General features: G+C 40.7%; 2 protein-coding genes across 2 annotated transcripts in view; both read left to right on the forward strand.

Moving 5' to 3' along the window:
* The window catches only part of LOC143424547 (putative hydroxyacid-oxoacid transhydrogenase, mitochondrial), a 146,651-nt gene that overhangs the window by 96,887 nt on the left and 37,716 nt on the right, over positions 1-12,048 (forward strand). The gene's annotated exons all lie outside the window — the stretch shown is intronic.
* Positions 56-12,048, forward strand: part of LOC143424510 (dual 3',5'-cyclic-AMP and -GMP phosphodiesterase 11) — an 89,059-nt gene continuing 77,066 nt past the window's right edge. Inside the window, exon 1 of the mRNA XM_076896613.1 lies at positions 56-73. The gene's annotated coding sequence lies outside the window, so the exon portion shown is untranslated. The remainder of the gene's footprint in view (positions 74-12,048) is intronic.

Genomic DNA, 12,048 nt, shown 5'->3' on the forward strand with positions numbered 1-12,048 from the left:
TCCCGACGTGGAATCCCATTGGCAACGGGCAGCTTCTTCATCGTAACTTTCCTCGTTTTCGTTTCTTCGAAAGGTAAGTGCCGAGGCGCAACACGCGCATTACAACCGCCGCTCCCGTTCGCCGCCTTGGTTCCTTTGTTTATTTCTGCTCCAAGTGCAACGCACTTCCTCGGCCTTTCTTGCCGTCCCGATCGCTTCCTTGTTTTAAGCGATGTACGCGCTACGTCCGCCGCGGGTCCGATCGGTTCGCGTTAAATCGAAATCGTTGGAAATTAAATGGATACCGTTATCGAGCACCGGGTGTTGATCAACTTTGCTCGTGCGATCGGTTCGTACAAGAATTTCTTACTCGCGCTCGTGTCGTGCCCGTTGCTTCGTCAAATAAACCATTTTCTCTTACTTTCATTATTATTCGTCAAAAATCGATCCTGCTGTTGTTGTTGTTGTTGTTGTTCGCGAACTGTACACGAGTAAACATTAAGTGGGAGTATGTTTTCCGAGCGATTAGTACACGGAGATTTGTTAAATTCCATTAATTTTTTTGCATGATAATTAACGAGATTATGCACGATTACGATGCACGATGTGGCCGTGAGATGTACTGTTACAAAAACGTGTTCTTAAACACGAGCGCCGCCGAGTACACTTTGCTTCGCTTTGCACTTTCGTAGAAGCACACGTGGTTCAAAGTCACATCGCGTGGAGAGTAGCGCTATCTCCAGGAAGCTCCAAGTTTATTTTATTTCCCCGCTCCGGCTGGTATACGCGCATTCCGGCTATGTTTTTATTTGCCTCTTACAAACTGCTTTCGTGTTTCTCGTCATTTCCAATTTGTCCTCGCGATCGTGAACTTTTCGGTGTGAAACACGTCGCCGGCTCGCCTCGCCTCGCCTCGATTCATTTTCGGAGCTTGCTTCTCCGCGCGAGTATCGCTAGTTTATCGTAGATTTATGTATTTGCGATACGCCGTCTAATTAATAACTCGATGCAATTTTGGCGCAACGATCGTAATAATTTATATATATATATATTTAGCCACGTCGATCTTATTGCTATCACGTTCGCTCCGTTTCAATCGAATTATCCAACACTCCAGATATATCCATGCAAATATACAGCTTTTGCAAACATTGATCTATTTTCACTTCTAAAATTATGAACGAGCAGATTGTGTTGTAATATATTTGTACATTTTTATCGTGCCTGCTTCGTTTTCCGTTGTGTTCGTCTTTTGTAATGTATACGTGTAGTTAATTATTATAGTCTAATTGTTTATGATAAACATTGGATGAGGTGTGGACAGAGGGGGTTACAGGTTGTTCCAATGGGTCGTATGTAAAATACGAGCAGCCTGCAGTAAACTGCAACGTTGCATTCTATTGGAATTATCTCTACTGGCATATTGTAGACAGTACGATAATAATTAAAAGCGTTATCGTCGCTGTCTCGATCCATACGAGACATAAACATTTGAACCACGAATCTAAACAGTCGATCAACTAGCGACAGGTTTTATTTACATTATTCGCATAAGATGGTCCGCGACAATTAAGGAAATATTCGAGGAACAATTTCAATCTTTAAATTCACTATAGTCATCGTACTATTTTCTGATGTAGCAAACGCTAAGAGCAAATGCACTAATCGAGGGAACATACTGCGTAAGTGAAATCCTACTCTTTCGATTAAATAGGAGGAATTTTTTAGTATTTTTTGAAACACAAGCCTCACAGCGATCTTTAAATATTTTATTATTCTCAGCGAAGTCGTGCATTTAATGGAATAATATCGAGAGGAATGAGAATTATGTTCGAAGGTACGTTTTTTTAGTTGGGAACATTTAAATGGCGGCCAAAATGTCCCTGGCTATCGGCAAACTTCCTTGCACCAAAGAATGTAGAGCAGGTCAAGACACTGGGGGTACAGATTAGTACTGGAGAACCATTGATGGTTATCGATCGTTTCTACTATTGATAATCGCCAGTTCCTTTCGATAGTTTCAATTTTTCATAATTTTCTGATTGGAAGAAGTCGTAAGAACTACTTTCTAAAATTACAAGAGTCTAATTATAATTTTAAATATACGTACAATACTTAATAAATATTATATCCTTCCTTGTGCTATAAAAATTGATAACTGATTATTATAATGGCAATCATGTATAATGTGACTCCAGAATAAGGTTGATTAGTATCTATTCTACTTATATATAACATTTTTAATTCATTTAGTGAAAGGATGAGCGAATAAAATGGATCTAATGGAATATGTCTATAGTAGTAAGAATATTAAAATTATCCATATACCTAACAAAAACGTTGATAATTTTCAGTAGCAGAAATTATTGATAACCATCGATACACTATCTCCATTTTTCCAACGTTGGTACAGACGTTCTAAAAGTCAGCTTATTTTGTAGAAGCTGCGGAAGAAAAAATTTTTGTCGCGATCCAGCGATAATTTGTGAAAGAATATCATTAACTAAACATCGAATCTGCTTATTCACTAAATCCACAAGATCATGTTCGAAGTTATCTTGCAAAATTATTCAGTTCAAAGAATTGATAATACTTTTTCAACGCGTGATCCTTCGTAAAGAAATCGTAACGATTGCAGTAATTACTGCGAGGACAAGTCGATAAATTCGCGTGGCTCAGAAAAGAAAACGTTGTCCAATGTCGTAATAAAAGTTTCCCAAATTTTCCTATGCGAACGATGACACTAAAACGTTATCGTGCATAAAAAAGCCCAATCGCACGCATCGAGTGTGTGTAAAAAGCATGGCACACAACACGTGGCGTAATTGCAGCAATTACTATAATGGCGGATAGAGTTGTTTCGTGTAATTGTTTAAAGGGGAGATTCGCAATCGTAGATTGCATAAGATTAGAATAAAAAGCACCATCATTTAGCGAAATCATTCGCCGCTCGTTAACGCGTGGACGTCACCGAAACTGTGAATTATTAGTTTTCCCAACACTCGCTTAACGCGCGGCCGACACTTTTCTTATCTACATTTTCGTTATTTTCCGCATTTCGCCTTGCCCCTCGAGAAAAGTCAAGGCTTCCCATTTCCGGCAATAGACGCGAGCAACCGAGAAATAACAAACTTTGATTGGACGTCTCGCCGGGTGCATCGTGTCCCCACGTTTCGTGCAATTCGCGTTTAAATGCACGTGCGCGATAGTTTTCTGTGGACGCGCGTTTCTCTGGGCATTTCGCGATCGTAGAGCGTGCACGAGTTTTGTTTTCCTCTTTACCTCTTTACTTGCGAACAATCGTCAAGTGCGAACAAGTGCGGATTGCTTGAGCAGACAGAGGTTGTGTGTCGAGGAAACATCGATCCTTTCGGCTGAACTTTGACCATTTTACGCGGATTTCTTCGAGTATTTAATTTCATAAAATACTTTTCTTCTTTTTAAGTTCTCGATAAGTTACAGAAGAAAATTTTAAGCGCGATTATCGTTCGTCTTCTTGTTGAATGATTCATGCATTAACTTTACTTTTAGACTTGTGCTGAAAAAATATACTGATCACAAAGATATATACATATTTAGCTAGTGTTTGCAAGATAACTTACAAATTCTGATAAAAATAGATGAAATGAATCCGTCCCCCATTATTCGATAGCAATGATAACAAAACAAAGTTTACTCTAAGTGCTGCGGAATTTCACTCGAAAAGAGGTATAATCGCAATAAAAAAAGAAACGCAGCTCGGATAGCATTTCGAAATCCATCATCAATTACCATTCAATCGTAAAGCAAGATTACCTCGAAACGTTTGAGAATTTTCCAACGAAGCTCGCAATTAAATTACTGTAAACCTATAAATCTTTCGAAGAGAAACAGAGAGAGAGAGAGAAAAGAAAAATTGGGGAGGAAACAAAAAAAGAAGGTAACAGCCACCGCGTGCGATGAAACGCGCCAACAGTGAGGAGAAGAGAGATGGAGCGTGCACCTGGTATACGTGCACCATTGTTACAAGTGCAAGGTTACGTGCAACGTGCATTGTGTATCCGGACGATTATTTCCCCGCTGTGGACGATCGCCGATCCGCTGTTCGCGCAATGTGAACGGTTCTTTCCAGCCCGTCGGTTTTCGGTTTCATACTCTGGTTGCGCCGTCTAAATCATTCGCTGCGCGTCTGTATCGCGCGGATTCCCGTAATTCACCCCGTGTGGGCGACATTCCGACCCGTGGATTTGCATCGTCCACTCGTTTAACGAATCCAAAACCGGGGCTCTCTCCGCTTAACAGGTTAAAATTAGACTCTTTTGCGCCTTTTTTTCCGCGGCGCCGTCCCGCGCACGCGTATAAAATGCCGTTTACGCGCCGGCGAACAATGCCGCCCGCTAACCTGTTGGCGATTTAAGCGTTATTCTTATCTCGAAGGCAATTACGCGGGCAATTTGCTTGGCGATAAATAGTTACGTGAAATCACACGTATGTCGAATTACGCCGCCGGCGAGGAACAATTTTTCTCGTGGTTCCACGTGAAAAATGCTTCTCTGCGGGAACTACGCAGGATACGAAGTTGCTGTGCGTTCCCGCGTTGAGAAATTGTAATTGAAAATGCTTGTTGGCTCTTGTTCTATTTTAATTGGTCCCTTTGAAATGATTTTCTTTAAGCGTTGGGCGATATTGGGTGAACATTTTGGGAGGTTCGGATATGAATTTTGAAAATTGGGACACGCGAGTCTCTTGAAGTTTGTTTGAGTAGAACATGCGTGTATCAGCAGAGTACGTCGTCCTATATCTTTACATGTTGTACTTCGTAAGCATAAATAGCCTTTATATCAGCTTTCTGAGGTGAACCAGACATTTGTAAATGGATTTCAACCTGTGGATACACGAGTCTCAAATATTCACGTGTAATGGTATGAATATAATGGTACGAAGAAGAGCAGGATAACTTGAATGGTTTTTTTTTTTTTAACAAAACAGTTATCTTGACTTGGAGTACTCGTTGTTTTCCTAAAATGTTATCTTACGAAATTGTAACGAGGAAGCAAGTAACAAGCGGTCAATAAGTATTTTTTCCTGCGAGTACATTTGAAAGTTTAATGAGCGATTTTAGCCGCGAAAAAACGATATTGGTGTACAAGTTGAATCATACTTTTCATTTAACGCAACGTTGCTAAAAGGTTTTCATTTGTTAGGAACTTTTTTTACGAAAAAATTGCACGTAGAATACTTTCGTAACCGGAGTTTCATTTAATCACCAAACAAAATTCATTTTTATGTGAAAACTTGAGATCTGTTATCGTTAGAAAATAACAGAAAAACGTCGCGATGAAGTATGAAAAATTTAAATATTTCCATCGATTCGTCAGAATAATTCACGCAATCCTCGAATTTCGAATGCTGAAAAGAAAAGTCTCACGAAGAGTATCACATCGAATGGTGCAATCGATTGTGAACGTACCTTCATGCCACCCACGTAAACCTATCAGTAACGTAGTCATGGAATTCGTCGATGGGAAAACTAATTAAGCAATCGAGAGTGCAATTTGAAGGCGAAATTCCTGCTTTTAGTAAACCTAATACAAATTGCATTACTTTAAATGCTAATGCGCCCAACCACCGTATACGTTATACAATTATCTTCGCTGAAAATCAACTTTATAGACTATCGAAATTGAAAAAAAAAAGAAAAGTACAGGTTTTACACGTTTGATATTGACTTCGATTGCATCGTGCGTGATAAAGTAACACGTGGCGATCATAAAGCAACGTGATTCAGTAACGAAAGGATTAAAAATCATAAAAATACGTGGTAAATATCGTTTACGCTATTGATTGAATATAATTTATATCGAATCAGCAAGATAAATCTATGAAATCGAACACTCGTACGTATAATATATAGTAACTTCATTTACATATCCCTGCATTGGCAAGACATTGCAGCAAATAAACGCCGCGGGTATAGTTGTCCCTCGTCGGCTTCAATTTTATTTAATTAACACTGTGAAATTTAATGAGCGGCTGAATTAGCCACGGCTCGCCTAGCGTGACATTGGAAATTCGACGAATCATCGAGACACCGGCGTTTCACGACGTAGCACGGTGGCCACGAAACCGTCACGAACGAAAGTCGGACGATTTGATTTACGATGCCCACCGTGAAATTTCTAATGCGCGTACGTACGTGCGATGCTTATCGAACGCGGTGTCTGACACTTTAGATGGTAACACGTGTTTGGTAAAAAAGGAGAAAAAAAAGGACCGATGACGTGAACGAACTGTTCGGTACCGGTCTGTGGCTCGAGAGACACTCGTTACGTTGAAAAAAGAAAAGAAAAGAAGAGCAACAATGCTAATTAAAGCTGTTCGTACTGTTCCAATGCATATCTTACGCTGGAAATTGCATTAAACAGTCTGTCTGTAAATGTGCACTTCGTGGTAAACTGTTTACCTTGCGCCATTCATCGGCGCCATATTGCTTTAAGGAACAAGAAAATTATGCTGTTTTATAGGAATATATTCCTGTATGTTTAATAGTACGATGTAGAATATGATTTTATATTCCAAATTAAGTCAATAGTTTAGGGAGAATTTAAGTAACCGTGATTAAAAGTGGCTCTTTTAAAGGTAAAAGGTGCCACAGTCTATAATATAATTTTATACGCGGTATATTAACCACGGATGTTTAAATGCATTATTATAAAAAGTATTTTTTAGAGGATTTCCTGCTGGTTCATTAGATTGAATAAAATTTGTTAACCAATAGTACGTGGATAATCGAATGACTATGACGTCTTAGCAATATTTTTAGCTGCCACGATAATAGATACATTATCATAGGTACTCCTAAACTGAAATCAATAACACCATACATTTGTACACGTATCTACGCGTTACATACACGTTGGAAATGGAAAAATAGTTTTAAACTTCTCAATTAACAAGAAGCGACGAAACAACGCTAGAATAATCTAAAGCAAGCGTAAAGTTAGTTGGAATTTTTCAGGAGATTCCACGTTCGTTGTATCTCAGCCGAGCATTAGCACCTAATCCGGTAATAAAGTGACGAGACCAACGTGCGCGCAATATATCGCAGATAAGAAGCGAAGCAAAAGGGTGAAGCTCGGACTATTCCACGCGGAGTTGATGACGAACGCGACCAACGCCGTCGACGACGAAGTTGTAACGAAGTCTCCAGTAAAGTCGCGCGAAATTCCAACGACCGTATCAACCAACTTCGTGACGCGATGCTAAACCAGAGACTGGCAGTCCTCCGATGGAGAATCACTCAACCGACGCGTTGCCATCGTTTCCCTTTGATCAGTCGCTCTCGACGCCCATCGAGCCGAGAGTAAAAAAAGGGAAGACGCGCGTTCGCGCGCCAAAAAGTTGCTCGTGCGCACCAGCGCCCATACACGTTCCTACTGCGCGCGAGTGGCCTTTTCGAACGCGGTCGTAAATCCCGTCTAAACGAAACGAGACGAAAAAAAAGCCTCTCTTCGAGCAGAAGTTGTGGCGTCGCGAAATTCGCCGGAATGAACGCGCAATAGCCCGCGCGAACCCGCTCGAGCGGCATTATAATACGCTCGACGAACAATACGCGACGACGAGCACGGAAAGTCCGAAAGCGGTACGCGAAACATAGGTGAGTCAACGAGTGCAGCGAACCCGTCGTCGCGAAAGCACTTTAGATAATGCTAGATAGGCCGCGTATCGTTATCGCGGCGCGTCGCAACGTTATCGGATGGATTCGGAGCAGAAGTTCCGTGAAACCGCTGAAAACCTTTTTACGGACAGCTGAAAAACACCGGCGAAGCCCGCATCCGCAGCTCCTTTTTCTTCTGCTCCTTCGTCTTCCTCCCCTCCTTCTGCCTTTTTTTCTCTCCTTTTCTCTTCCTCGCCTCGTCCCTTCTGCGGCTCGCCTTCTCCGGCGGAAACGGTGGTCCGTTTGGTGCGCAGGAAATTCGCCTCGGGTACGCCGTACAAATGAATGCATTGATTGCACCCGCCCCCTCGTTTCGATCAAGGATCGGCGGCGCGCGTCGCTGATAAAATTGGCGCACTCCAAGGTACACCTTCCCCGTGTAAGATCGATCGGTGAGTCACCTTTTTCACATTAATTATCGAGTTTCCTGTCATACCCGGTTATGACGTTCGTCGGAGGATCACCTTTGAATCTTGTACGCCACACGAGCGCCATATATCGCGCCTCCGAGGTCAGTCGTTAATTAAATATTAATTGCTATCCGCGCTTTCTTGAATCGTCATAATTATTTAGCATATTTATTGTCATGGTAGCTCCTCGTTAGCCTGTTACCGCTGTTATTGTTGTTATAGTTGGTAGTCGATTTTTGAGCTTCGAGCGTAGTTATGCAGGTTTGGTCCATTCTTTTTAAGTACGTGTTATTAGTTTAATGATCATAATCAAATGTATCATTGGTTCGAAATGAGGTAGGAAAGTTTTCAGTAGCTTCCTGGAGGGCATTTCTCTTTGGCATGAACACGCGTTTCAGCCCAACGGTGAACTGAAATGCGAAGTATCGGTTCGATTACGTTTTCGTACACATTGGCGACATTTTTGAAATGTATTTGCACGGTAAAATGTGTTTTATAGTTTCGTGGCATCGAAGGGGTGAACAGCGTTGGCAGCCATTGCAATTCGATGGTTCGTTTCTTGAATTAAACATTTGTCATCGGTAAAAATTGATTAGAAATAGATGAGTATTTGGTAGATAGATGCGTATAATTAATTGTTTGCAATTCAAATAATGTGTTATTTCTCGAAAATAATTGCTGTGTTCGATGCAAATATCACACTTGCTTATCTTGCGTCGATCGTTTAGCAGTAATTTAGCAAATTACTTTTCGAATTATGGGCAGATACTAATCGATCGTGCTAACAAGAAAGTTTGAAAAGAAAATTATATCGAAAGTCGTATTCTTCTAGTTTAGAAAACAAACGCACGTGTTAAGCGGATAAACTGAAGGGAATGCAACGCTATTCGTAACGTTATAACAAGACAAATAATTCGTGAATAATTATTGTATAATTTATTGAAGTGCGTGGCTGTCGCTGATTACTAACGTGAATTAAAATTATCGGTAATAGAATGACGTCGCTGTGAAATTATGGACATCAGTCGCACACGTGTTTCACGAATTGCTGGAATTGAGTTTCCTAAAAGAAACCCATCGAATGGTACAATTTTGTTCCCTATAATTATTACACACGTACAGAGACATGGTTGTTTGCGTCGTATCGCGCACAATTATTTATTTGCGACCTCCAAATCGTTCCATGTACCATCTGACGATTTATTAAGGGTCGATTAATTAATAATTCTGTTGGTAATCGTTACGATTTTGCTATAACATTTTTGTGAACAGATAGCAATAAACTCTGAAGGAAAAGTGAACGAGAATAGAAGAAGAATTTCGAGTAAAAACGAGTTCGAGAGTTCATCGCGTACTATAAATGATAACAGCCTATAAGTCGGTGCTTATGGACTTTTACTGCCAGTATACGCGTACTTGAAGGACTTTCAGTCGTTTTTCTTGATAACGTAACCTCGAACGCAATATTCTTACTCTCGATTTTCCTCCAATTCTGGTTTACAAAAATGGCCGCCTAAAGCATTCTCTGGAAAGTGATCGAACAACCTTACACGTAGAAGAAGACTCCAGATCAACGTTTAGAAATGTATTCACTTCTTTAATTAATTTAACGCAAAAAGATGTAAACTTTTACTTTTAATTTCATAATGCACGAACATGTAGTTATATGAGTCACGTTCGACGAATATTTTCCTTCTACTATTCTTCATTCTATCACTAAGAGTAGTTTATCGATGCCAAAGGCATTCATTAATGTTTCACAAAATGTGTTATTTCGAAACAATTGCTGTTTACTCGTAATGCTTTCATTTTCCTCTATTGCATCCCCTTTAAATTGCTTAATGTCTTGTAAATTACTGTCGCCAAATGCCAATTGATGAGCACTCGCTTTGACAGCACAAAAGATAAAAGAAGGCGGTAATTAATCATTATTTATGGTCCTTCATAAACTGATTACAAAGCTTCCGTTTATCTATATATTTGGAAAAACTTCGTCAATTTAATTTCATCTAAATATTTACAACTTGCTTTGTCACTTGCTTATATAATAACGAATTTGGACAGTACATAAAAAAATTAATATTTATTCGTTTTTTATCGCCAAATGCAAACTAGCATTCCTAGACACAATGTCTTTTTATCAGTACATCGATGATTGAATTAATTTTCATGGAACACGTGGTCGAAAATAGTCTCCTCCACGCTCCTCAGAGTCTTACGAAAATATTAAAAAAGCAGTATCCCTCTGTGACTCTCTTTAAGCTTAAATTGGGTAACTGTAAAACGTGTTCCGAATCGCTTGAGATTTAAATGCAAAATGTAGAAAGACACGCGGATTCCCGTATCAAAGTTGACGCGTTTAAACTCTGGTAATCGAGGATATCGCTATCTGAGGCTTCCGGCCGTAACGCGAGTCCTTTAATGAATTATTCTCGACTTCAAAGTTTTTTTACTCTGCCATCATATAGAAGAATAATTTCTCGCTGTTTCAATTTGCAAATCAATCGTCGATTTTCGAGTTTCCATTGTTAACTGTGATTTCCTTCGTGGTTTGCGATAAGATAATGTACTGGGTCTGCCAAGAATCATACGAGCACACGTGTAACTTATTAACGAGACATTGAAAGCGATACTTTGATTCAAAAGATTGTACATTTTTCATTTAGAGCGCCAAGTTAATTCTTTTGTTCGTACAACATTTTACTCTGTCGAGTTAACGTTGCAAGTATAAAAAATTCATGTTCTTCCAATTATTTTAACGTTCTCGAGCACGTGCACGCGCGTTGCCGCGACCTGTTTGAATTAAAAAGCCAAATTAGTAGGGAAAATAATGGAAACGCGCGGTGACGTTGGTGAATGCGCAGATTTTCAGCAACGAAGCGGTTTCCGTGAATTACGCGAGCGGCGACGAAACGATCGCGTCACAAATTGTCGCTAATGCGCGTCTAGCATTAGATTTGCGTGTAAAACAGCCTCGCATTGGTTCGATCGATCGACTATGGACGTTCTCACGAGAAATTTCGAAGAAAATTTCAATTTTCCAGAAACAGAGCTCTTGGACCAAAACTAACATTATTCTTGCATTATATAGTCCAACGTTAATTCTTGTTACACGTAAAATAAACCTTCTCAAGGTTGTACGTATTACAACTAGGTTTTCGCCTGGCAGGATTCACGTAGCTAACTAGAAGATGCAAAAAGAAAGCAGAACAGCGTCTCTCGAGCGTGCAAAAAGGTGGTTGCAAAAAGAAAGCAGAACGGGGCAAGTTGCATGTTTCATACGACTCTTGAGCCTCGTGACGCGCGCTGTCGCATGCAGAATCGCGCGCGATACTGCAAAAAAAAGCTGCATCTTTCGAACCTGACTCAACCGTATCGACACGCTCTGTACACGTTTCATTTATGATCGTACAAACGAGTTCGTTCGATCTTAACGAACGTTGCGACGTACAACTTCTCAAATTCCTCTAAATACGTCGCCTCTTAGTAGCCAATCATCGAATATCGCTCTGATAACCAATCGAATCGCGAACTACGAAGCCACTCGATGTCCTCGACGGCTCGTCGCAGTCGTACGCGCGTGCGACACTAATGAAAAACAGTTAGTGCCATTTAAACTTGTACGCGAGCAAGTTTCCCACGAAATTCCAGGGGGAGCGTTCGTCGCGGTGCTCGTGGTACCCCGATGGACGATCCTCGCTCACGGTTTCTCGTTCACAGCCTTATCAGCGGGTGTTCGCGTTAGCTGGGAGTCTCGATTAAGAGAGGAAAGGTAAAAGAAGTCGAACGCGAGCTAGCTGGGACTAATAACAATATTGGCAAACGATGAGTCATCGGGTACCAAGGTTTCTCCAATTCCTACTCGCTTTCCTTCTCGTCCCGTTGTCTTCTCGCATCGTTTCTCTTTTATCGTCTGTATCGTGCCGATAGAACCCACCCACGAGCGAAGCCTCGTTGGGCGCA

Source organism: Xylocopa sonorina, chromosome 6 (assembly GCF_050948175.1).
Source record: "Xylocopa sonorina isolate GNS202 chromosome 6, iyXylSono1_principal, whole genome shotgun sequence".
Lineage (NCBI taxonomy): Eukaryota > Metazoa > Arthropoda > Insecta > Hymenoptera > Apidae > Xylocopa > Xylocopa sonorina.